The sequence below is a fragment of the Porites lutea genome, chromosome 11 (genome assembly GCF_958299795.1).
Source record: "Porites lutea chromosome 11, jaPorLute2.1, whole genome shotgun sequence".
Taxonomy (NCBI): domain Eukaryota; kingdom Metazoa; phylum Cnidaria; class Anthozoa; order Scleractinia; family Poritidae; genus Porites; species Porites lutea.
This window is the reverse complement of record NC_133211.1, coordinates 19,592,675-19,620,157: the sequence shown is the minus strand read 5'-3', so window position 1 is coordinate 19,620,157 and position 27,483 is coordinate 19,592,675. Positions and strand designations below refer to the sequence as shown.

General features: G+C 41.5%; 1 pseudogene; it reads right to left on the bottom strand.

Annotated features, from left to right (window-relative positions):
• Positions 1–1,252: 1,252 nt before the first annotated feature.
• LOC140952236 (glutathione hydrolase 1 proenzyme-like) lies at positions 1,253–21,235 on the bottom strand (annotated as a pseudogene).
• Between the last annotated feature and the right edge of the window lie 6,248 nt (positions 21,236–27,483).

The following is a 27,483-nucleotide window of genomic DNA, read 5'->3' as shown; positions in this document are numbered from 1 at the left end:
TTTATCTTTCTGAGTTTCCGGATATCGCCACGCGATCTTTTCGTCAGTTTTCGTGAAGGATTTTGACGAATTATCAGACTAGCCTCCGAAAAAAACTCTCAAAGAAAGAAGGGAAAATCATTTTCTAACCTGCCAACCATGAAAATGACTTTCATGCAAGGTAAAGATACGCACAAAAACGATTGTTAAAGCTTCGCCCGAATTCCCGGAATCATGAACATTCATTCCCCGACATCCCCTCCACGGCACGGTCTTTCTATGCTCTTTAATGCTTCAAAGTTAAGAGGGGTCTGGAGGCATTCTTTCCCGAAAAATTTCGAAATTTTGAGTCCTCGGAAACGCGATTTCCGCTATGAATATATTGCATTTAAGATTGACTGTGTATTTATTGCATATTTTTACAAGTTCTTGACGTTAGCTGTTTTAATATAAAGTGTTCGATCGAACCCCCTAACGCCCCCTCCCCCCCCCCCCCCCCCATCCGCCTAGATCCGCCTCAGCTACAGTACAGTCGAACCTCCACTATAAATGCCCCTGGGGGTGGGGACATACAAGAGGTGTGTCGCCTAGGCCTTAAAACCCTGACCCTGTTTGAAGTACAATTGTTCATCCCGCTACCCTGTTTAAGACAACAGGACTTATTTTATGTCCCTGATTCGTTTCGGTCGCATTCAGGATTAAAAAAGTTTCAAACCAACATCACGAAATGGGCAAGTTTAAATCGAATTACCAAAATTCACGTTAGGCTTTCAAGACTGAGGGGTGTAAAAGAAAAGAGATCGCATTGAGATTCAGGGACGAATAATTCATTTCTTCTATTTCATTCCTCTAAGCCTCGGAATCAAGTATGGATTTTGGTAATACAAAACCTAGCCTATTTGATTTTTTGAAAAAAAAGTCGTTGGTACTACAAATGTAAACCGCTCATCGCCAACCAATCGTTACACTCTTTTAGGGATTCTGGTTTCCCCGTGAAATGACGACTGAGGAACCAGCGCGAATCTCGGAATCTGGGGACCAGTCATTAAGTGTTTATTATTTTACGGAGGGCAAAATCGAACCGTCCTTTGGCAGCAAATTAAATGAGCTTTATAGTAACTGACGCAAACTGTAAGGTTTGTTGGTGAAAACATAGTTATTAGAGGAGACTGGTTATGGAAAGCGGCAAACATCAATGATAAAAACAACAGTGCTGCAGTTTATGTTGGAAGCACCCTGAAAGTTCACAATCCCTTGTTTTCTGTTGGCAAATTGTTACGGAATAAATTAATGCAACGTTTTTATTGGTCAATACAATCAAAATGATAGGAATTCTTTTGAGCGTTGTGCACTTTCAGGTCCACAAAAACATATAACAAAGGAGTCTGACGGGTTTCATAACCATTCCACTCAATTAACTATGGTGAAAATCATCAAAAGCTGGTGTCATATAAAAATTGGATACAAAAAGCAATGAAGCGTTACAAAATTTAAGAAAAGCCGACAATGCAGTTTACAGGAAAAGGCATACGTAAAAATGTGAGGAAAGTTGGAAATTATTACCAAGGAAAAACTAGTTTAAACCTAGATACAAGTTTCGATCCCCCATTATCAACTAAAAAATGACCCCGAATCCACACGTTTCAAATAGTACTAATAAACGCTTGAAAGTATTTCAGTTTGCTACTTTCAACATTTGAATCGAAGAAAGGATGTATTATCTCTTGTCTGAATCTGCTTCTGTACTATAACGCTACTGAAAACCTACAAAAGTTTATTGATGTTGTGGACCGGTACTATCTGATGACATAATAAAAAGACTGAAAGGACACTAAGCAATACCGACACCACAACAGAAAAGCGAACCAAGAATGGTTTCTGCAACTCCAAGAAACAATCGAACGAACTGTCAAATTCTGGCTATAAGCCCTGGTAGAGGACCTTACGCATGCGCACCATATCACCATAATGGCCTAAAGAAGGAGTACTCTTGTGAGACCTAAAAAGCGGAATATGTTTTAAGTTGCCAGAAAATCGCCAAAAAGTTGCTCCAAACAACAAACGTTGCCCAGCAACTTGTGGCTGATACTCCTGCAGGAACCCCATATTTTCTCGGGTCAGACTTAGCGTATATGCCTTTTCCAGGTTTCCGATATACGGCTTGCACCGCAGCAAAAGCAGCATCATTTCCCACTATTACATTGTGTCCGAGTTTTTTTAAGCCTTTAACTATATCGCCATTAAGACGATACTTCTTCTCAATTTCTACATCCATACTTGGCACAAGTTCTTCGTGAAGTCGAGGATCATCAACCGCATCTGACAAGGACTCGTCAAACCAAAGCTTGTTCATCAACACTTATAAATGGTAAGAAAAAAATGCCCAAATTAAGCTCGTTTCAAACCTTTCAATCCTGTGAGTGAAGGAACGGCGAAAGCTAAAAACGACTGACTATCCCACGTTTTTTTTTTTTCGTGGAGGAAGGGTGTTTTGTCAAGATTCAAATTGCGGCCGCTTATAAGCTCCCCCATTTCCCGGGGGGGCACTCCCATATGAAAGGGGTGGGATGCTCGTCGTCGACTCGCTTAGGGGTGTAAATTTCGGATTTTGGTATCACATAGGGTGTTCTGGTCAAAACACCATTAAATTTAGCCGTAAATGGCTCTTTCAGGGCTGCACGCGAAGAAATATTTAAAAATTATATACTTTCAGTTCGTTTTATTTACTCGATTCATGTAAGCAAAGTTTAAAATGCTTTCTTCTAGGGGTCAAAGAAGGTTGGGCCACGCCCACATTGGTCTCCTTTAGGGGTTTGAAACAAAATTTCTGACGCGCATCCCTGCCCCTTTCATATGGAAGTTCCCCCGGACCCCAGTTAGTAAAATCAGCCTTGCTTCTTTTGTTCAATATTCCCAGTTACAGGCCCATTCCGACCTGCAAACAAAAAAATAAATTCGATTATAACCCCCTCATTCCGGACATAAACCCTCCTCCAAATTATCACTGAATTCGATTTTTTCTTATGCAGCACGAGGACCCGCATACGACTTTTTTTTTGCACACCACAGGACGCTGGCGTTGTTAAGAATAAGTGTCACACATGGTCATTCCTTGTATACTTTTATTCCGTTTGTTTTTTATTTATGGTATTTAGCATTCTGGAGTTATGGTGCCTCGATTTCAAGATTCTAGTTTTATTTACGACATTTGCATTCTGCATTCCCCATCCTGGAATTATGTTGCCTCCATTCTATGTTACTTGTTTTATTTTTACGCCACGTGCATTCTGCATTCTGGAATTATGTTGCCTCGATTCCCTGATCATTGATTATTTACGTACCGTATTTGGAATTCAACGTATTTACGGTAATTATGTTGCCTCGATTCCATAGAGTTAGAACGAGGTGGCCTGGAAATAACTTGTGAGAGAGGCTAAAGCTTGAGAAACTGAACCGATAAGCAGAATTATTTGAAAAAAGTCACCTTCAAAATGAGTTTAGCAGACTCACGGTGGACGAGACGTTTATACGAGAGCCGGTTGGACGAGGGTTTTCCTACAAATCCATTAGTCAAAGACTCCAAGCTCTCTTTCCTGGTAAGAGTTATATCTCTTTGCATTACTTTTCTATCTAAAATTCTGGCTTGTAATGTTGATGTTTCCTCCGACAGAGTCACGCGGACCTAGCGCGCGAAGCGTAAGACGATTTTATAAAGACAGAAATATAAATATAACGTCATTGAGATGGATATCAGATGAACACCTACAAGAAATGGTTACGACCAACATGCATCTTGCAGGTGAAGTTGAATTTTGTGAATTGTATCAGTAAACCAGTAATATGAAAATTAAAGGAATAGTATCCCGTTACTGCGCATGCACCAAACTTTGATTTTTGGACAGGATGTCGTGAAATCAAAAGATGCGAGGAGAGTGAGGGGCACCCAACGGCAATTTTCGGAAAATATCTGTTCGGAAGACGATTTGAGATCTAGAATTTTCGGAACATTTGTTGTAAAATTTCTTGCTTGCCTGCCTCTCCTAGGATTTTCGAACATCTACAAAATGGTATAATTACCCATTTTTAACGGATTTTGACCCTAAAAAAGGGCACCTAGAATTTCTATTTCTCTGGGATCGAATTCTGCTCGTATTTATGAATTTTTTTTTTCCCTTTAAAATTGAAGAGACTTGCACTTTGACAACATTTGTTGAGCAGAAACTAAGTCTCTGAGTCAAGAAACTTAGAAATTTCATGTAAGTGTAAGTGAAAAGGGAGAGGGCGGTTTGAGATATGGAAAGAAGCGCTTACAGATTTGGAATGAAGCTCCGAATTTTCCCGCCTTTTTAGGTCATGTCACCTTATCCGCCATTGAGCCATGACTGCATTAGACTTTTTAAATCAAAATCGAGGCAACTTTTTTAAAAAAATACAGAAATAGAATATGGACATTCGACAGAATAAATAAGAGATAACATAGATAAAACAACTTCATTTAGCGATAAGATGCAACCCACAAAAAGCGGGCAATTTCCGTCCAAGGGAAGATTTTTGGTATGTACCTCTCTTCCAGAGTCTTTGCGGAAGATGGTGCTGACGGGTGCTGACGTCACACACCAAATTTCTCGAATCGATGTAGGTTTGTACCAAAAATTCTTACCCCATGGGAGCAAAGGACGGAATATATAAAAAACAAGGGACATGAAATCGAGGCAACAAAATTACAGAATGCAAAATGCGAAAATTCAAACGAGGCAAGATATTTACCGAATGAAAAAGACAAAATACAGGAAGTTAATAACATATAAACAGAAATGCAGGAAAAGACCGGGCGTTGAGGCAGCATACGGAAGGTCGACCACGAATTCAAGAAAACCTAATTGTAGAATTTAAGACCAGAAAATATTCATGAAAAGCAAGTTAAAAACTTTAAAAAACGAAATAAAGGCTAAAATTGCAAATGGGATTTGGAAATTCAGAACAAAATTTTGGAATGATAGCATCAAAATTTACAATGGCCATGTGGTACACTCATCGTTTTGCTCATAGTAAATACGCTAACCGAGTGATTTTCTGTCTTTATTATATTGATGCGAATTATTTGCTGTATTTATAGCCTGCGAGCAAGCTCTCCTATTTGGGCGAGCGAAGCGAGTCTCGCGAGAACGCGCGAGCGAGCGGCGAAGCTGCGAGTGGCAGAGGATCGGCCCCTCGCTCGCGCATTCTCGCGAGGCTCGCTTCGCTCGCCCAAACAGGAGAGCTTGCTCGCAGGCTACTGTATTTATAAATATTTTGTTCGACAACTAAAGGCATGTTTTCCGTCCTTCTGTCATTCATGTGCCTGTGAAATGTCCCCGGAGTGGGGGCATTTGATCACCTGAATGGACCCTAGTGTGGGGCATTTGAACGGCATTTTGGCTTGGATAGGGGAGAATTTGAACAACAATTTTCAAAAAAGTCAAATGCCCGGGGGGATGTTGAAGCTTCGATTTGACTGATACATTTGTAACGTTTTACCGGGCAAGGGGGGGGGGGGAGCGCGTACAAAGACTGAGCAAGGTGAAAAATCTTGCATCGTCCAGCTCATAACAATTTTATTTTCATCGACAGTTTTATATTATTTTTCAAACAGTGCCTGTTTGTAATCCTTATGAGCAAATAAATCTGCTATAGGCAAGGAAAAAGGCAGACCGAAAGTAGTGCCCGAACATGAAGATTTCCATACACACTGCATGCGAATTATTTTAAAGACACGCTTTTAGTTTCCGCACTGGGTAATGAAAAATGTTTTGTTTCCAAAGGTTTTCACAATATTCAAACTTATTTCCCTTTTCTGCTTTAAAATGGAACAAACCCTTCCTGGATTTTGCGTTACGGCTTCACGTCCGCTTTCGCTTCGACAATTCTCAGCCCGTTCCCGGGAGTTATGCTACTTGGCTGTAAAATGAAATCTTCATTCCGAGACACTTTCAACGCCTCATAACGGGGAAACTAACAGGGATAGACCCGAGTAGACCCCGAAATTTGCAAAGAAGAAAGGTTGAAGTAACAAGCTGACCGAAATAATCCGATAAAACCGCTAACAGTAACCAGCAATGAATCCAAGAAGAACAGCGAAAATAACACTCAAATCATCATGGGGGCTTGCACATCACCGAGCAATTCAAACTTGTCACAAACGCTCAAGAAAGGAAAATATTTAAAAGTAATTCAACTGCTATCAAAATAATGCGTTCCAACAACTTTCCACGGGCGGTATAGTGTCGAAATTACCAACACAAGCTGGGAATAAAGCTAAAATTTCACCACGTACACCTCTGAAAATGGCAACATGGTGTTGCTAGTGACGCTCCGATCTTGTAAAACCTAACTGCATATCAAACTTAAATCTATTGCTAGTTTTCATGTAACGTTAATATTTAGAGAAAATCATGTCTAAGTGTATTTCTTCGAGGTGGAAAATCGGTAGTCAGGCAGTTGAAAACCTCCCCCTCATGCCACCTTAAGAACTGGAGACTGTTTGCATCATATTAATCATCTGGGCAACCGAGCTCCATATAGCAGGTTCATCGAGTTCGACATGTCCACTGTAACTAATATGATCCAACTAGGAGACATAATCGGGGTAGGACACCGTAACTGCAGGGTCCACGCGGTTCCATCGAAATAAACAAACTGTCACAGACTCGCTCGGGAACCCTCTCGTGTGAAATTTCAGGAGATAGTCAATCTTATTAGGACTTTGTTTGAGTGTTCACTGAGCATTTTTTCATAGTGTATAAAATGCGCGGGCGTGTCACACGAGATGGCGCAATTTGTGCTAAAAATAGCAAATTTGACTGTTTCGATGAAGCCAGCCCCATTATTGAAAAAGCTATCCAGTTACGGTCTCCTACCCCGATTTTGGATCCTGGATCCGACTCGTACTGTCTCAGGTCACTTGTAACTATGTCATACCAGTGAGACAGCCGTGGTTATCCTTTTGCCGCCAGACGCACCAATAACAAGCTGTACGTCACCACTACCGTTCGTCAAAATGGCAGGAGACATTGACGAGAACGGCCGCTTGTTTGGCGCTGGATAATTAACCTTAGACGGATAAACGCCATCGATTGGTGTGGTGCCGGGATTATCAAAATCTGCCATATCGTCATTGTAGATAATTCCTGTCAGGGTCGATCGATTTCCGCATCCAAATCTGTCGAGAAACACGCGTTAATCTTACATTGTAAATCATACAGACTCTCCACCTTTCTGGCCGGGGTTTCTGGAATCATCGCAGTTGCTGTACTTTCACGCTAAATATCTGTTGAATCTGACCTAGCGTGAAGAAACAGATGATATTTTGCGATACCACCAGCCACCACTGGTTTCCCGCCAAATACAGTCTGAGGAACGTGCGCAGAAATTCCATACCTTTTTTAGTTATGTTTTAAAGAGTTTAGTAGACTTAAGTCGCATTGATAATTTATTAAACTTTTCAAAGGCAAAATGACAACTATAGCTTTAAATCGGAGCAAGAAGAGCCTTTATTAGAAGACACGAATCTGTTTAACTAACCTGTAATTTATAGTGGATGTCACAGAAACTGCGTCACCGTTTTCGGCCAAAATGGCAAGGTGTGTGGTGCCATAATCAGCATCAGAAAAGTACTGCGCGTAGTGAGACACACTGTCGTATGTTCGATCATCTTTTATCCGTGTACGTAACTTGTCACCCAGCTGTTGTTTTAACATCTTTTGCGCAATCTGCAACCGAAAATTGTCCTGAAATTTAGACACTCACTTCATAAGGCTTTGAATTGGGTTTGAAAACTAAAAGGAGAGATTGTGGCCGTATAGTGGGCTCTCATTCTGGACAAAGAGGTGGATATAGGGGGAGGGTAGGTGACGGGGGGGAAATCCCGAAACCCTATTAATACATACTTAAGAGGGATTATTGCAAGAAAATTTATTACCAAACACAATTAGAAGAATACGTCAAAAGCTGCACCTTAACTAGAATTCGAAATGTGTTGCACTTATCCGAAAACAGTAAAGACAGTCTAAATAGCGAAGCTGTCTAATCGAAACTAAACCGTTATTGAGAGAAAGAGTGAAAATATAATCGCGGGGGGCGTACTCCCCCATAAAGGAGACGAGGGTGCTCGTCGTACCTTTTAGGGTTTTAAATTTGTGGATTGGTACCGCTTAGGATGCTAAAACCTAAAATGACTGCTGCCAGAGTTTGCCAGTGCACATTTTTGCAAATTAAAATTCCTTGATAATTTTCCTTCCTATACTTTCATTCCACCACAAGGGGAGACAGGTATATGAATATTTTTTTAAATAAATCCTATTCGCCTTTGCAGTGCCAGTTACATAACTTGTTGCTGTTGAATTGGTACCTCTTGGGGGTGAAAATGACTTTGGGACACGCCCATAAAAAAAAGATTCGGGTACCTTTTAGAGGTGTTGGCGAAATTTTCCGACGGCACCCCCGTCACTTTTATAGGGAAGTACCCCCCAGGAATATAATAATCTTTCACTTACTTTGTCTATATTCTTATTTTTATTAAACTCTGGATCTCCAAGTCCACTACGCCAAGCAAACCCAAACTTAAAAGCTTCAATGATTCGGTGATATGTCAACACAGAGGCTTTTGTACCATCACGAGCTGATGAAGTCATATTGTAACCTACAAAATAAAACACTTGATCTTTAAGGGTAATAAGATCTTTAAAAAAATCAGCATTTACACCAAGCCAGCCGCTCAGTGACAAATTTGTACAATTTTTCCAGGAATATAACCAACGAGGAAGCTTAAGGTAATGAAATTTTCTAAGGCTGTGGCGGCCGTAGTTTGTCCCCTTGGGGTTAACAAAGTTTATATCGGAGCTCTTGTGCTCGGGAAGCGTGCAGCGGAGCACCATGGGTAAGAAAATTTGGTTATCTTTGCACCCAGCATTTTGTTTCTCTCAAAATCGTCCTTACGTACGACCGTATGTCCACCCGTCCATGTAAGCCGGGGGTGAAATTTCGCACTTCAGACACCCGCGCGTTTTGGCGGTAAATTGCATGGCCACCAGGAGTTTTAGAGAGAAAAAACCACAACCAAGCCGAGTCGTTTTTTGACTTAATGTTAATGTCTACACTGACGTGGATAACAGAGAAAGAGCTAGAGCGAGAGATAAAAACTAAAGGAGACGAATTTCGTTGGAAGGAAATCATGAAAAATGAAAAATGAGCGGCAGAGAAAAAAAAAGCGCACAGGAATTCATACGACATTTTCTCCATAAAAGGTGTATAAACTAAGAAGTCTAGGAAGTTTCACGTTGTAGTCGTGCAAAACAACGTTGTTGTCGCCGATTAGTATTACACGATTTTTATTTTCTGTTTCAGTAAACTATAAGTTTATTAACGAGAGCTTTTCATCCCTAGCTAAATCTATAAATTACGGTCTTAATTATGTACATTTGCTATGGCAATTACATAAACGGTGATGATGATGGTGATGATATTGATGTTGATGTTGATGATGACGAGGAAGAGGAGGAGGAAAACAGAACACTAGGACACCTACCTACCTACCTTTCAGTATGTTTAAGATGAGAGCTAGTACAGCGCCACTTGTAGGGGGAGGAGTAAGGAGCATTTTCATCCCCGCTAGTTTACTTTCTAGTGGCTCCCTGATCTTTGTCTGGTAGTTCCTCAGATCTCGTTCAGTGACCTTTCCGTTAATTAACCTTAAGGTCTTTCATGTCTTGGGAGATCATCTCGGCCAGCGGCCCTTTATAGAAAGATTCGGGATCGTCTCGAATTGTTTCCAATGTCTTCGCGTACTTTTCGTTTTTGATTGTAGTCCCGTTTTTATAAGGCTTCCCATTTTCATCCAGGAGGAGTTCGCTGAAATGTTACAATAAATAGCAATAGACTGACAAAATCACAGCAGTATGCTAAATAATGCACTGTATCTGGAGTTGTTCTACTGAGTTTTCATACTCATCATATTCTGTTTATAGGCAACTTCTGGGGCTGAAGGCACTCTGAAGGAGCATTAGGAGGCTACGCCCATAAATATATGGTCTCTCGCTATGCGACAGATTACCCATACAAAGGACAGTACACCACGGGTGTCCGGCTCTGCCTGGGACTTGTTGTACCTCTAGTGGATTTTTTCTTTACGTTTTACAGAATTAGATAAAAAAAAAAAAAGCGCTGTGCGGTTGGAGTTTACCAATAGTTCGGTTGAACTATCCCACTCAGGTATTTGTGAAAAAGGAATACCCTATCCGCCTTAAAGACTCAGGCGTTTTTCCTAGCCGAGATCAGAGAAAAAATGGAAAGAACCATAAAGAAATAGGCTCTCACCTTAACCCCTTATCATGTTTTATTTTCTTAAACTCATCTTTCATGACATCTGCCAAGGCGTGGCTTATTGGGAATCCGTCTCTGGCTAAATCAATGGCAGGTTGGACCAGATCTTTCCAAGGTAACTTGCCGTAAACCTTCCAAGCTTGGTATTGACCTCTTACCTCGCCAGGAACAGCGATAGCAAGACCGCCTGGAAAAAAACGTTGTGAATTCATCACTAAGCTGCGAGCAAGCTCTTCATTTCTGCAGCGAAGGGAACGAGTCGTGATGGCACGGGCGCCAACAAAAATCTCTCCGCCCAAATCTCTCGCGGTTCGTTTCGCGCGCGGCTTAACTACTGCGCCGGCAGTATCTTATTTTTCTTTCTTTTTATCCACAGAAGATCGAGAACACGCGTGAGGGGAGAGCGGCGAAACCGCGAGGAACGAGGGCGGAAGCTCCTCCCTTTTACCATTAATTTGCATAATTTTACTTTTTCACTCGCCGCGCATGGCTCTGAAAGAAAGACGACTTGCTCGCGGTCTAGCGACGTAAGGCTCGCATGTGAGATATCCGCGATAACTCCCCAAAAGAAGAAGCGTCCTTGCAGGCTACTCAGTCAAATGCTTTGAATACTTTTCTTTTTAATTACAGCCAACCCTCAGTTAACAGACACTTTGTCATTGTCCCCGCCCAGCCCCCCCCCCCCCCCCCTCTCCCTCCTCAACGATTTATGATTCTTAGAAAAATTTTCTTCCAGATTCATGATTCACGAGGACTTCTGATCACCTATTGACTTAACGATTTTTTCAGTGGCAACATTGTCTCGTTTTGTATAGTTTTTTGGTGTTCAAACTTCTGTTTTCAATTTCTTTTTGTAACTGAACATTAAGTGTGAACATTAGGTACCAGAGTAACTGAAGAAACAAGCGGACTGTCAGCCCCGAATGCACGAATTATATAGTGAGGTCCGAGGGCATGCTCCCCTGGAAATTTTTTTTTTTACTCTAGTAAGAGACCACCTCGGAAATTCGAAAAAATTGTAGTAACTAGAGCTGGTCGCTTATGAGAATGAGCTCTCGTAAGCGACCGCATGGTAAAACAATAATTAATAAATAAAGGGTGGTCGCTAACGAGAGCTTCGGAAACTCATTAAAATAATCCATAAATAAAAAACAAAATAAATTATTGTTCAATGAGTTTCTTTATATCTAATATAGACAGGGTTAAACTTTACGTCCAAATTTTTTTAACCAAAACAACCCCAAATACAACCTCACTCTAAAGAACTTTATAAATAACGAGCCATTAGGGACTGTTCATTAATCATGGGTCAGGGGGAGCTGGAGGAAAATTAGGGGGGCATCGAAAACATATTTCAGCTACCAGGGAGGGCTCCCAAAACATTTTTGTCTGATGAAGGGGGACCTTGAAAAAAAAATAAACTTGTTTTTAAATCTTTTATTTCATCAGATTATCCTTATCAAAGAAATAAACATTTTAGAATATCTTGTACTCATATGAAATTACCTCATTAAAAAATTAAACTATGAGAATAGACGTTACATGACAGGTGGCTCAAGAAAATGATCTGTCCATGTAACAACGTTAACTGCTCAGATGATTTTGCGAATTAGAAAAAGAAGCCTTCTATATTTTCATGAAGGATCTCTTGATTGCTTTTTTTAAACAGGACAATGCTTAACAAGTGTTATGTTTGAATTAAGAAAATTATGCCAAACCTTTTATTTTACAAACTTAGCTAAACTTGGATGCAGTTTTCTTGAACATAAGAAGAAACATGCGGGCTCTGAAATATATCTGAAGAAAATTGGGGGGCGTCTTGAAAAGATTACATTCCGTGGGGGGAGGAGCAGGGAAATTTTTTGGAGATTGCTTAATTTTCCTCCAGTCCACCCCTGTGTTTACTGTGTTTAATTAATGAACGGTCCCTTAGTGTAGTGGGCAGGTGCTGATTTACATGAGTAAGACTCTGAGTGGTCGCTCACGAGAGCTTAAGAACGAATGTCGCTAGGGATTGAGCAAAATTGGAAATGGTCAAACAAAACCTTCGCTCATACTTTGTGTGTAGTTAGTAATTCAGATGAAACTACTCGCTGTGGCATTTGTTTCACTTCTAACAAAAACCTGCACTGTGCATCGGGGGGGGGGGGGGAAGTTTGGGCCAAAAATTTCCTTTTTTGGGGGACAATTTTCTCCTTGAAAATTGGAGTTCTGTTAGGTAAATATTTCAGAAAGCAGACTAACAATCTGTTTACATGATAGCAAAATACCTCAATCAATTTTTCTCTAGGCCCCCCCTGATGGTCCCTGTTCATTGTCATTTACAGGGGGGGGGCGTTTGTGACAAGGTTAAAAATAGACATTTTTGAACACATTTTTTTCTTACTATCACTCCGAAATATTTACTACATCCTGAAACAGGATCTAAATATTTCACCCTTTGTGAACCATTTGATCCTTTAAAATTCGCGGGCACTCGATACATATTTGCATGCCAATCAAATGAAAATGTATACCAGAGACAAAACAGTAAATTTTTCGCAACTTTTGTTTGCCGCTGTCGTTCCTTTAAATAATGTCATTGGGGTGATCATGAACATCCCGTGGTAATTTAATTCATTATACTACATAACTAAGTAGAATTGAAATGAGCTTAACTAAACAAATCGTAGCATTTCAGAATTGTTACATGCTCCCTAAACTGACATTAAGAATAAAGCTTGTAGGTCACTTGAGGAACAACTTTGGTGCGATGATCAGGTCAAATGGCACTTTCTTTCTAAATCTACATAGGACTGGGTACACTGTTTTTCTGATTTTACGCTTAATAAAACTTACACAAATTCATGAAGATTCTAATATTTAATAAAGAGCAAAGAAGAGTTAAAATTATAAAAGCAGGGCAGCGCTTGTGACGTGACACATTGCGTGACAAAGATAAATTACCTTGAAGACAGCGACTGCGGTCACATCTGGGCTACTAATAGCCTGTGCCACGCTCTCAAATAGTGTAGGGGACGTATTAAAACGAGCACGACTTTTCACCACTATCTCGGAGCCTGGAACAGGCTAGGTTACTATAGTTAAGACGGGGATAACTATAGTTAGCTATTTCGGTAATGTGACCGCTTCTCTGTTCGCTCTAATTATAGTTAGAAAATTTACGCCTCGGTGATCCAAAACAATGCAGAAACTTACACGAATTCATGAAGATTCTAATATTTAATAAAGAGCAAAGAAGAGTTAAAATTATAAAAGCAGGGCAGCGCTTGTGACGTGACACATTGCGTGACAAAGATAAATTACCTTGAAGACAGTGACTGCGGTCACATCTGGGCTACTAATAGCCTGTGCCACGCTCTCAAATAGTGTAGGGGACGTATTAAAACGAGCACGACTTTTCACCACTATCTCGGAGCCTAGAACAGGCTAGGTTACTATAGTTAAGACGGGGATAACTATAGTTAGCTATTTCGGTAATGTGACCGCTTCTCTGTTCGCTCTAATTATAGTTAGAAAATTTACGCCTCGGTGATCCAAAACAATGCAGACTAACTATAGTTATACCCAAGCAGGGTTTGTGGGTTAGGGCCTGTTTACATGGAGGTGGGGGACCCCAGGCAGGTGAGGTAACCCGCTTAGGTGGGGTAACCCGCCTGTCCATATAATGTCTCATTTTAATTTGGCACGTTTACATGATAGGTGGGGTGACCCGCCAAGGCGGGTAGCCCGGTCTGCCAGACCGGGTAACCCTCTTAGCCGGGGTCAAATTTTGCCATGGAAACGTTTCAAGGTGGAGTAACCGGCCTAGCCGGGGTCGGATTCGCGGTACTGAGTTCGCACAAAATTCACTTTGGCGGTAGCTTTGTATCATTATTAAAGGTATAGAAAGCGACAGCACTGGAGGTTGCAGCAAGAGCGGCAAGCGAGTGTAGAAGAGCATTAATCACCAAAACACGTGGTTTGCCATCATTTTTCTTGTTTTCGTGCTTAGCGACCCTTCAATAATCTTGAGAAAGTGCACCCCGAGATGGTGGGGTTGTAAGATTGCATGTAAATGAGGGTTATTTTTTTTACCCCACCTAAGGGGGTTACCTCACCTATCTGGGGTCCTCCACCTTCATGTAAACAGGCCCTTAGTCTTAAGTTTACAAACAAACAACCAATCAGAATGTGACACTTCTTTTCGCACGTGCGAGATGAGCATATATAAATATGCAAAATAAAAACCAAGCGTGAAGCGAGGGGGAAACCAAAAACAACAAACAAAAAATTTACATAGGCTAAATAGAACTAACTGTTGTTAACTACGTGGTGTGACCGCAATGCCGACCAAAAGCACTAAATACAGTTAGGTATGACATCACGTAACTTGACACCAACTTTAGTTACGTCATAGATGTGACCGCAGCCAGTGTGTTGGACATGTAAGAGAATCCAACAAAGCACCATTTTCATGCACGGTAAGGAAAAAAATGTTTCTGCCCATCATAAGCAGCTGCAGTAATTTGGCGGGGTGTCAGTGGGAAAGGAAAGTTTGTACATATGCACTGAAGATGAGGGAAGGGATTTGAATGCAACGACATGCGTGGTGGATGAGACCTAAACGAACCGTGACTTGTATGTGATTTGACTTGGCTTTGAAATGTTTCTCCCGTTGATTGTTTTGTTAATGGTCAGTTATCTATCATTATTATTCATTCAAAATATTTCCCCAATTCTGATAGGCTAAAAGCACACGCATAATTCACCATAACCAGTTACTGATGACCAAATTTGGAAAAATTTGGTGTTTAACGAGGAAATGACGTCAAAAATGCAGTCCTCTAAAGGGGTACCGTTTACCGAGAAGACCTGGGGACGAGGTTGAGTTGTTTTCGTTGTGAAAACTAAAATGGCGGACATTTCACTCGTTTCAAGAGTAAGAACTACAGCTGGGAGTTCGCTCAAGGGAACGGTCGCTTGAGAGAACTTTAGTTTAATTTTGCCACAGTTCAAACGGGGTTTCACGAAGGTGGTCGTCACTAGAGCTGGTCACTTCTGGGCGAAATCCCTGCGGGGGCAAGGCGAAAAAGAAAAATAGCACTTACCTAATTTCGACGTGTCCGAGTCCCCTGATTCGTTTGGTGGAAACATATCAGACTTTGTCGCTGCAGGAGCAGTTCCCTTAAAGTCAAAGACTTTGGCTTTCTTGAGCTTTCGATTGTAAACACAGCATCACTCCACCGCCACCAACTCCAGAAGACTGCATGTGTATAACTCCCAGACAGAACATAGCGGCAATGGCTTGCGTCTACGGCCGAACCTTTTGAGTTCAGGATATCATTGCCCAATGTCAGAACACTTTTCATTGTCCGTAGCAACTGCTTGTTTATAAGGTCCTCCTAAGGACTTATCGCTTGATCCGCCAAGAACTCCACCAAGAACTCCCCCAAAGACCAGCAGCCCACAAATCCCCATGCTACTACTCTGAAAAAGAAAAACAGAGACTTATCTGTCGTAGGAAGATCAAAATTGATGAAAACAAAGGCATACTGGGCAAAGAGGTCCCCATTGTTCAAACGTTGGATAGCGCTATCCACCGGATATCCAGGAGCCCATATTTGATGGGCTCCTGACAGGATAAATCTCTATCCAAAAGATAAATATTAGGGAAACGATTTTCATAGCGTTATCGACCTTTCTAACAACTGAGCTCAGATCTTCATTTTAACATAAGACAACTTCACGGCGTAGTGGTTTGACCTCAAAAAAATCCTCTGCGCAGGGCTGTTCCACTTGATATCCAACCCCCCCCCCTCCTCCCACCCCCCAATCAAACACACCTACATGTAGATACTATTACTAAATCTTTGTTATCGTTGTAAACACATGTGTCTGTAGGCGCTCTGTTGATAATAAAGCACTTATCCTACTATTTATCAGTATAAGACTCCAAGTAATGCACCTATCAATGTAAATCCCGTGGGAGGGGGGGGGAGTGCGGGTAAGGGGAGGGGATTTGATGCCTGAGACTATCCCCATGTCGGGCTTTTTATCGTGAAGCGACCCCGGGGACGGGACATTTGACTTTGACCGATAGAAGGCTGGTATCACTTCAGAAGCGGTTACCAAGTCCGTCCCTCGAGGCTTTCTGAAAGTCACGCTGCTGGAGAAAGGTATAGATAGATAGATAGAAACTTTATTAAAGTGTCAAAGCCGTCTAGCCAGGGAAAAAAGAATCCCTTACTAATTTGGGGACACCAAAAAGCCGAAGTATGAAGTTTTCATTTGTTTTAATCGCCATAATCCGATACTTTACACTGTCATCTAAACAGATAATGTCTATTTTGAGAAAGTTTTTATCTTCAAGTTCCCATCTGATTGTAAACCCCGATTGAAATCGAATTTTACCATGAAAGTCAGAGGATTTTTTACGGGTCACTGATCCGACCTGTTCCCACATGTTGAGCAGATGTTATAAAGCATTTTACGTTTCATTAATATAATAGCACGGTCAATCTTCCTGGAGCGATTATGTTGTTCAAAATAAGAGATGCTAGTGGAGAGAGAAAATGCTTTATTACAGCAAGTAATTTAACGGAACTTACGTTAACCTTAAATAAAAGTAGTAAGAACGTACTTTTGAAATGTTCTTTTATTCGTTTTATGTAGTATTATAGTATTGTTTATTTAGATTTTTCCCCCGGGGTGGGGGCTTTTTTGACACTTTTGATTGACCTTTCGTTTCCCACCCTGGGGAATTTGATCAAAAAATTTTAAAATTTGTCAAATCCCCACCCCTTGCCCGCACTCCCCCCCCCCCCCCCACGGGGTTTACTTTGATAGGTGCATAAAAAACATGTAACTATGTATATGTATGTACAGATCAGAACAGTGGGACGTCGAAAGTTATTTCTGAGGGGGTCGTTAAGTCGGCGCCTTTGATCTTTTAGATCATTCTGAGGAATAAGAAAAAAAATTCCTTTTTGAGGGGAAAGAGGAGAAAAACAGGCTATTTCTGAGAGGGGGGACTGTGTCGACACTTTTGATCAGCTGATGGGCGGGAGGCTGTTACAACAAATAGAGCGACGGACATTAGGGGCCGATCGTATATTATGTCCCGGGGGGGAGGGGCGGGGGTTTTCAGAAAAGTGTGGTATATCAAAACTTCACCTCCCAAATAATTACATACGAAAATTGTACCCCCCCTTCCCCTCCTTGGAAATAACTATTTTTAAAATGCACACCCCCCCCCCCGCCCTTCAACGCCTTCTAGACCAAGTCTCTTCTTCCATCCTTGGGTATTGATTTCATTGACCCGTTGGCTATGCCATGCTGATGAGCTCCAACAAGGGCGAAACAGCTGTCCATGGCTGCCACTGCCCTGATGATATGGCTGTGCGCATGCAAGAGAGAATGATCTATTCTCTCTTGGCGCATGCGTAAGGTACTGGCGGAGTTGTGTAGTGTGACCATTGCTTTCAGATGGTTTATTATCGATTTCATAAGCTATAAGGTACCGTAGTTGGCAGCGTGGCCTGAGATTTTGAATGTGCACGCTGGTGAAGAATAGCTATCGTGCTGAAGGAGCCCCAAACCTGGGGGAGTCTGGGGGCATGTTCCCCCAGCAGAACATTTTTAAATTTGGGGTCTCGGAAATGCCATCCCCTGCGTTTTCTGCAGGACATTTTCAGTAAATAAAGACGAAGGAAAATGCAGAAATTAGTTGTTTATTTTACCCATCTACCTCTAGTGTTATCGGTAAGGTACAGACTGTTTACAATGATTAATAGCCTGCGTGGCAGGCGTTAAAAGGGGAAGGGAAAGGAAAAATTTGGGCCCGCGAGGGGGAAAGGAAAGGAACGCCCGCAAGGAGACAATTGTTTTCTCCATTTTTCACGCTCAGATTCTAAGAGTGAAAATAGTGATTGGTCAGAATCAGTTTAATTAAATGTCAATCTGCGAATTAATACCTTTTTCCGATTGGTTGAAAACAACATCACGCCATTTGAGTAACTAAAGATATGTTGTTAGTGAAGCTTGATGAGATTTCTCATGATTTCTCTACGGGTTTCCCTCCTCCCTTCTTCCTCGCGCGCGGTCTTGCGCCCTAATTCCCTTCCCCTTCAACTCCTGCCACGTAGGCTACGGCATCAAGGACGTTACAAGCAAAGGGCGAGATGTGTACCCTTCTGTTAGACAAACTCTGTTATAATGCAATCAATATCAATTACGTCCTTGTGCTTGTGTATGTGCAGAAATGCAGGAGAGCTCAATTTCTCGTCTGTCATGGTCCTTCGTAAAGGAGTTTGCAGTCTCTTCAAACCGCTGAAGCTACGCTTAGCTGTGCATGTTGACACAAGACTAGGGCAAGAAAGTTATGAGAGCTACATTATACTGCGGGATAGAATTGTAGTTGGTTTGGTCAAAAGTCTCAACCAAGGTCTGTGGCTTCACATTCGGATCTATTTCACTCCACTTAATCAGTAAAAGGATAAAGGAAATCCTAACACAAAAACACCAATGTAATGCGAAATATTTATCCCAATTTAATTATAAAACTGCTTTCAGGAAATTACAAAAAATCTATATATGTTTTCCAAATTTCAGCTGTATGCATGGGCATATGTGCGTACAAGCATGCTACATTCGTGGTAGTAGAATTAGCTGATAAGTTTCTGGACCAAGCTTTATAAGGGTAATATTTTGTTGTTGACAAAGAACAGCCGAAGCAAATTTTTAGAATGCCAGCCCTGTGTCTTAATATTCCGACCCCCCTCACATTTTGTGCATTTTCAAAATTGACCCCTCAAAGTCAAGCCTCTTGGAAAATTGTACTCCCCCCTCCACAGAGTGCGAACTTTGCTCGTCAAGATGCGAGGATTAGTTGGTGTCGTTTTACCAAAAGAAAATTCAATCTGATTTCGGACAGGGATGCTTTTTTAGAAATTGCAAATGGACAGCAAATACCGCACAACTTGGTTTTTTTGTGAATAATAATAATAATAAAACTTTTTGTAATAGCGCTGCAGCAAGATAAGAATTTTTCTTTTGATCATGCACATTTCGGGAAAAATTGACTTTCACGAGCTCTCGTGGCTTGAGTGTTAGGCTGTTCCCTGCTGATGTTTAGAATCGATATAATCAACAATAGGCCCTTTGCAGCTAGCCATTCACCTGGTACAAAACCGCCTTGCTGGAGAGCAAAAGTCGCGCTGGGGCAAGACAAACAAAAGGCATACTGATTTTAAATGGTAATTTTCTTTGTTTGTCTTGTCCCAGTGCGACCTTTGGTCTCCAGCACGGCGGTTTTGTACCACGTGAATGGCTAGCTGCAGAGCTGCAAAGGGCCTATTGGTATATAGATGATGAGCTAGGTTAGGTATAACATGGAAAATTATGCAAATCTATTTTTGTCTTCAAGTACACTCTACGCATATATTTCTTAGGAAACTGATCTTTCATGATACTGACATTATATTAGCTAGGTTTTAGCAGTTTTATTAATTACACTCATGAATCCCTACGCTTTAAAGCAGAGCTCAACACTTAAACTTATTCAAAAGAAGAACTATGACATAGTTACTAAGAACATGTTTCATCAAACCATGTGTTTAAACTGATCCATGAAATACCCTAACCTTTAAATACCATAATCATAACGATGTCGTGACTGGGCACGCGGAGTCGGTTTTGTTGTGGTCAATGATCTGGACGTAATAATAAATACGCAAAGTGACTGTGCGACAACTTCTTTAAATATAACTTAGTTGCCTCCAGAACATTTCTTAAGGTCTTACCGGCCATTCATGACAATGCCTTGCTTTTCCTTGCGAGGTAAAGCTGCTCTTCACTGATACGATCCAGATCACAAAACGCTTCACTTGATGAGTTCTCGGAAACATCCGAATGTGCATTCCCTACCCCTCCCCTATGAATGCAGCATTTATCTTTCTGGGTTTCCGGATACATCATGTACATAGTGGCAGTGGCTGCGTCTACGGCCGAACCATTTGAGTTCAGGATTTTATTGCCAATTTCAGAACACTTTTTATTGTCCGTAGCTACTGTTTGTTTTATATAGACCGCGAGCGGTCGTCCTTCTTTCCCCAGAGCCACGCAAGGCGAGAGAAAAAGTAAAATTATGCAAATTAATGGTAGAAAAGAGGAGAGATTAGGGCGGAGAGAGGAAAAAGGACAAATTCTCAACCGGTCTATAATATTGCCAGGCTTCTCCATTTTTTCGCTTTCTTCCTCGCTTACTTTGAGGAACCCTCTTTTTTACGGAGTTTCGTGTTTCGGGATTCATTACGATACTATCATAAGATTTCAATACCTCACAGATAAGAAGAGAACTATGCTTCTAACCAAACAGCAATCAATATACTAGCTGTTTGTTTACAGGAAAAGCACGTGAAATGGTGTCACTTTTCAGAAGGAGACAACTGTCAATTAAGGAGGCGTGAAAAGCGGCTAATCGCCAGATCAAAGTTCTCATCGCAGTCAGTCTTATTTTTTCTTCGCTCGGGCTTCCGCCCTCGTTTCGCGGCTTAGCCACTCGCCCCCACGCGTGCTCTCGATCTACTGTGACTCACAAGAAAAATAGGAGACTGTTCACAGTCTGTTTTTTATAGGGTCCTCCTAACGACTCATCTCCTCTTGTAAAATTCCAACCAAGAAATCCACCCACTCCCACCAAGACCAGCAGCCCCGCAACCCTACCCCTGCTACTACTTTGAAAACGAAAAACAGAGACTAATCTGTCATAGGAAGATCAAAATTGATGAAAAGAAAGACTTACTGGACAAAGAGGTCCCCATTGTTCAAACGCTGGATAGCGCTGTATACCGGATAAATCTCTACCCAAAGGATAAATATTAGGCCGGGAAACGAACTGCTTTATCCACTGGATAGCATTATCCACCTTTCTAACAACTGGGCTCAGATCTTCATTTTAACGTAAGACAACTTCACGAATTAGTGGTTTGACCTCTTTCTGAGAGGAGGGAATGTGTCAGCACTTTTGATCAGCTGATGGGCGGGTGGCTCTGTTACAAAAAATAGAGCGACGAACATTACAGAGCAAAGTACAATCAACAATCACCTGACACGGATCAAAGTGCTCAAGACTGCGTTTCACACAGGCCCGGCACGTTCACACATGCATTATTGAAAAAGAATACTTAGCAGTGAGACAGACTTTCATCAGGTTAAAATACATTTTAAACTACATCAGAAATCCCATTCTATTTTACAGTTTGCCAGTTTTCTGTTGTTTCTCACAACGCACCGCGCAGTTTAGACTGCGAACTTTGATCGTTAAGATGCGAGGATTAGTTGGTGTCGTTTTACCAAAAGAAAATTCAATCTGATTTCGGACAGGGATGCCTATTTAGAAATTGCAAATGGACAGCAAATACCGTACGACTTTGTTTTCTTGTTAAAAAAAAAAAAAAAAACTTCTTGTAACAGCGCTGCAGCAAGATAACAATTTTTCTTTTGATCATGCACATTTCGGGAAAAATTGACTTTCATGCGCTCTCGTGGCCTGAGTGTTAGACTGTTCCCTGTTGATGTTTAGAATCGATATAATCAACAATAGGCCCTTTGCAGCTAGCCATTCACCTGGTACAAAACCGCCTTGCTGGAGAGCAAAAGTCGCACTTGGGCAAGACAGACAAAAGGCACACTGATTTTAAATGGTAATTTCCTTTGTTTGTCTTGCCCCAGTGCGACGTTTGGTCTCCAGCACGGCGGTTTTGTACCACGTGAATGGCTAGCTGCGGAGCTGCAAAGGGCCTACTGGTATATAGATGATGAGCTAGGTTAGATATAACATGGAAAATTATGCAAATCTATTTTTGTCTTCAAGTACACTCTACGCATATACTTCTTAGGAACCTGATCTTTCATGATACTGACATTATACTAGCTAGATTTTAGCTGTTTTATTAAACTCATGAATCCCTACGCTTTAAAGCAGAGCTCAACACTTAAACACACTTACTCAAAAGAAGAACTATAACATAGTTACTAAGAACCTGTTTCATCAAACCATGTGTTTAAACTGATCCATGAAATATCCTAACCTTTAAATACCATAATCACTGATAACGATCTGTCACTGAGCAAGCGGAGTCCGTTTTGTTGTGTGTCAATGATTTGGACGCAATAATAAATACGCAAAGTGACTGTACGACAACTTCTTTAAATATAACTTAATTGCCTCCAGAACAATTCTTAAGGTCTTACCGGACATTCATGACGATGCCTTCGCTTTTCCTTGAGAGGGGAAGCTGCTCTTCACTGACACGATTCAGATCAGACAACGCTTCAATGATGAGTTCCCGGAAACATCCCAATGTGTATTCCCTACCCCTCCCCTATGAATGTAGCATTTATCTTTCTGCGTTTCCGGATATCGCCAGGCGATCTTTTCGTGAAGCGATTTATTTTGACAAATTATAAGGCTCATCTCCAAAAGAGATATTAAGAAAGGAGAGAAAATCATTTTCTAACCTGACAACAATGATAATGACTTTCATGCAAGGTAAAGATACGCACAAAAACGATTGATAAAGGAGGGTCTCAATGGGGTTAACCGATAGGCGTAAAACGGCCAAAAATTTAGCCGATAGCCGTAAAAATTAAAAAATTTAACCTTTAGCCGTAAATAGCGTAAAAAAGAGTTAACCGTAAAAGAAAGTGTTCCCTAGATTTGCTACTTTTAAGGAAGGTACTAAACTCACTTATGGTTGCGTTTTTTATTTCCCGGCTAGTGTGACTCCGTCCGCACGTTACGGGAAGCGCCTTTTAGGTGTTAGCCAAGACCTAGGCTCCATTTCCGGCGCTTTCTTGGGGAACTAATTTTTTCCATAGCGAAAGTGTGGCTTCTTGCTGGGGATTAATATTTGCCATTTTTAGGAGGCCGTGCCCTCAAAACGCTAGTGAAACAACACGCAGAGATGTCACTGTTTGTAAAACACGTTGCCGATAAACAACATTTCCCTGTATTTCTCGGACGCTACGGTAGACATCGCCATGCCTAGTCCCTGTTCGGCGTCTTCCCACGCAATCTCGGTCAAGGCATTTCAGTGGCGAACTCGCTCAGACCACATGACCCGAAAGGCATCAGCCGCGCGGAATAATGCGGCCTACGGACAAGGCAACGGCAAGACAGTCGTTCCGTACAGTCCTTCGCTATCATTAAAAACACTGGACACGGGAATTTTGTTATTGGCCGTTTTCACACTAGACCTAGAAATGGATCATCCGTCTGAGACTAGCCTGTGTACAGTCGCGCCCTCCCCACAGACACCCCTTCTCCAATTTTTTTTTCCACAGCTTTTTTCGGTACTCCTCTTGTAATATACAACATAAATTTATAATACAACACAAAAGAAAAGAAAAAAAAGAAGGAAACACCCAAAAGGGGTAGGTGCAACGGGACTAACGTCCCATGCGAGGCACCGCCCCTAGATTAAGACCTAGGTTAAAACAAAATAAAATGAATACTCAAACATTCGTACAAAAATAAAACAAATTACGAGTGGCATGGACACGTAGGGACTAGAGTCCACGTGCAGGGGTAATTGATTTCATATACCCGCGACTGGTGAGTGCTCATTAAATTGCGAAAAAAAAGTTGAAAGGCAGTAGGCGAGGAAAAACTGGTTGGGGGTGCTAGCTTACAAACATAGTTCCATAGCTTAACTATACGGTTAAAGTACGAGGCCTGAAAAGTTGATGTTTTGCAAAAAGGGGTGCGAAGATTAAAGGAGTTACTTAGTCTTGTACGATCATGGGAAACAAAAGATACATAATTCCGAACATCTAAATCGGTACTACAGTAAAGGCACTTATAAAAAAGATCAAATCTTTAAGTTCACCATCTAGAGAAAGTGGAAGTAAGTCTAGCAAAGTCAGCCGCTCTTTGTACGACGACTCGTCTCTGCGCGTGCGTAAAATCCACCTGCTTGCACGTCTCTGCACCTGTTCCACCTTAGCATTCAGAGAAACGTAAGCGGGCGACCAGACTTGGGTGGCGTAACACAGCTGTGACTTGACCAAAGACAAATAAAGTGAGCGCCTAAAAGAGACGCCAGTAAGCAGGGGACAAGTCCGTTTAAGCAAACCAAGAAGCTTGTTTGCTTTCGCAGTGATAGTGTGGATGTGTGAGTCCCAAGAGAGCGTACTAGTTATGATGACGCCAAGATCTTTTTCTTCTGAAACGCGTGTCAGGGCTGTGCCATCAAGTGTGTAGTCAAAAGCAATCGGAGTCTTTTTCCTTGTCACAGTTAGTACTTTACATTTGGACGTATTAAATCTAATATTATTGCGCTGCGACCAGACGTGCATATAAGAGAGAGTGTCTTGTATGAGGTCACAGTGTTCTGCAGACAAAACATTTCGGTATAGCTTGGTGTCGTCGCCGTAGAGTGTAACCTTCACGCCATAAGCAGCTTCGTCAGGCAGATCATTTATGAACAAAGTGAACAACAGGGGGTCTAAAATGCTCCCCTGCGGAACGCAAGAGGTTACAGGAGACCAAGGAGAAGCCGCATTCTCAAGAACCACCCTTTATGTACGCTCAGTTAGGTAGTCCTTGAACCAGCAGAACAGCTGAGCTTTTACACCGTAAAGCCTCAGCTTTGCCAGAAGAGTGCTGTGATCGACAGTGTCAAAGGCCTTAGCAAAGTCCAGGTAAATCATATCTGACTGAATGTTATTATCCAAGGACTGACCGACTGTGTGTAGGACTGACAAAAGCTGAGTTACACAAGAACGATTTGGGAGGAATCCATGCCGCAGTACACTTATCAAGTCTTTCAAATGATCGTGAAATCGATTGCCCACGCAGCGCTCCAAAACTTTGCTAACAATTGGGAGTAAGGATATAGGGCGATAATTTTTTGCAGCCTCTTTAGAATCTTTTTTGTGGATAGGTGTAACATCTGCAGATTTCCATTCACGAGGAATTTGACCTATGCTTAGAGAGTGATTAAAAAGGGAACACAAGCTGGGTGCTATTTGCTCGCTGCACTCCTTCAGCAGGCGAGCTGGAATTTTGTCTGGACCACATGGTTTTGTTGTGTCTAGTTCACTCAAGCGTTCCATTACTTCATCCACCGACACCTCAATTTGCGAAATTTCCATATCAGTGATAGAAGAGCTGGTAATATATTCACTGTTGTTGAGGCCATAAGATTTTGGGAGAAAGACAGAGCAGAAATATTTATTAAAAAGTTCAGCTTTTCCTACAGGGGTTTCAGCTACCTCGTGGTTGTATGAGATCGTCAGGTTAGCGTCAGATCGCCCACCCAGAAAAGCTTTATGATAGCTCCAGAAATGTTTAGGATTATCTTTAAAGGATGCTTCGATTTTCGTCAAGTATCGTTGGTGTTTAGTTCTCACCAAGACCTTGACGGTCTGGCTTAAAGTACGGATCGAGTTTTCGCTTGGGTTCAGGAGTTTTATTCAGGCGGAATTTTTTCAGGGCAGTATATTTTTTGCGAATCCAATGGCGCACTTCGGTGCCAATCCAAGGCGGAGAGTTGGTGTCGCGAACTGTTTTGATCGGTATGTGATCTTTTACGGCGGATAGGAACAAGGCCTTCCAGTTGTCCCAAAATTCGTTGATGTCAGCTGACGCAGGAATCTCGAAGGGAACTTTAGAAAGAGAGTCCCTAAGATCATCAAAGTTTCCGTTCTTGAAGTCGTAAACTTGCTGCTTGACTCCCGTTGCCCTTTTAAACTTCAGCTTTCTGAGGGGAGGGGGCGGCTGTACACAGGCTATCTGGAACGGATAATCCTGTCTCCAAAAGTCAGGCGGATTGTTTATTCAAAATTAAAACTATTCCATTGCAAATTAAGACGTATCACCTATCTGACGCGAATCATCAAACGGATAACCCGTCTCACACGAATAATCCTTCTCTAGTGTGAAAACGGCCATTTCTGTTATAATGAATGTCGCGCCCCGGCCTTGAGTTGGGCGTTCGCGTGTCTGCTTTTGCATTTTCACAACGATTATTTTTAAATTGACATTTCTATGTTTAAAATAATATCAGAAGTGCAATACTTTATAAAAAGTATGATCTATCAAATGTTAAAATTTTTCTAAAGAATAGCTTATTTCATCCCGAGATGATCCGAAGACCTTTATTTTGATAAAGATACAAAAAAATACAGGTTAATTAATATTTAACTTTTTGAAACAAAAGAAGTTAATTTTTAACTTTTTCGTTAACCGTAACTGAAAAAAATTAACCGATAGCCGTAAAAGAGCCAAAATTTTAGCCGATAATCGTAAAAGCCACCACCCCATTGAGACCCTCATAAAGCTTCGCCCGAATCGCAGAAACATGAACATTCATTCCTTGGCAATCCCCTGCACGGCACGGTCTTTCTATGCTCTTTAATGCTTCAAAGAACTGCACTGTTCTTGATATGGCAATGTAGCTAATATAGAATATAACTGTTCAACACAGTCTACAGAGTCAATAGAGCACTGGGTTCATGTGCTACAGTACAGATGAACCTCCAATACAAATTCCCCTGGGGGTGGGGGCATTCAATAGGTGTGTCGCCGAGGCCTTCAAGCCCTGAACCTGTTTAAAGTACAATTGTTCATTCCGCTACCCTGTTTAAGACAACAGACCTTATTTTACGTCCCTGATTCGTTTCGGTTCGTGTGCAGGGTTAAGTAATTTTCAAACCAACATCACTGGGAACGGACGAGTTTAATTCGAATTATCAAAAGATCAAAATTCATGTTAGACTTCGGGGCTGAGGGGTACTAAACAAAAGAAATTGCATTGAGATTCTGGGCTGAATAATTCATTTCTTCTATTTCATTCCTTTCAGCCTCGGAATCAAGTATGAATTTTGGTATTACTAAAAGGGGTGCTGAATGGTCTTTTAGCACCGCGTTTTTTTTGGGAGCACGAGCAGGGATAAAAAATTTGCTTTGCGAGCTGCGAGCAGTTTAGAGAGTACAACTCGCGAGTAGCGAGCACTTCTTATATTTTCCGCTTGCAGCAATCCATATGGAAATCATTTTCTTTAAAATAAAACAGAAAATATTTTAAAACGGGACATGACTGATGTGCATGAAGAAGAACTTGGAGAGGAACAAGATCCTCGTGTCAGAACAATCTCTTCTGG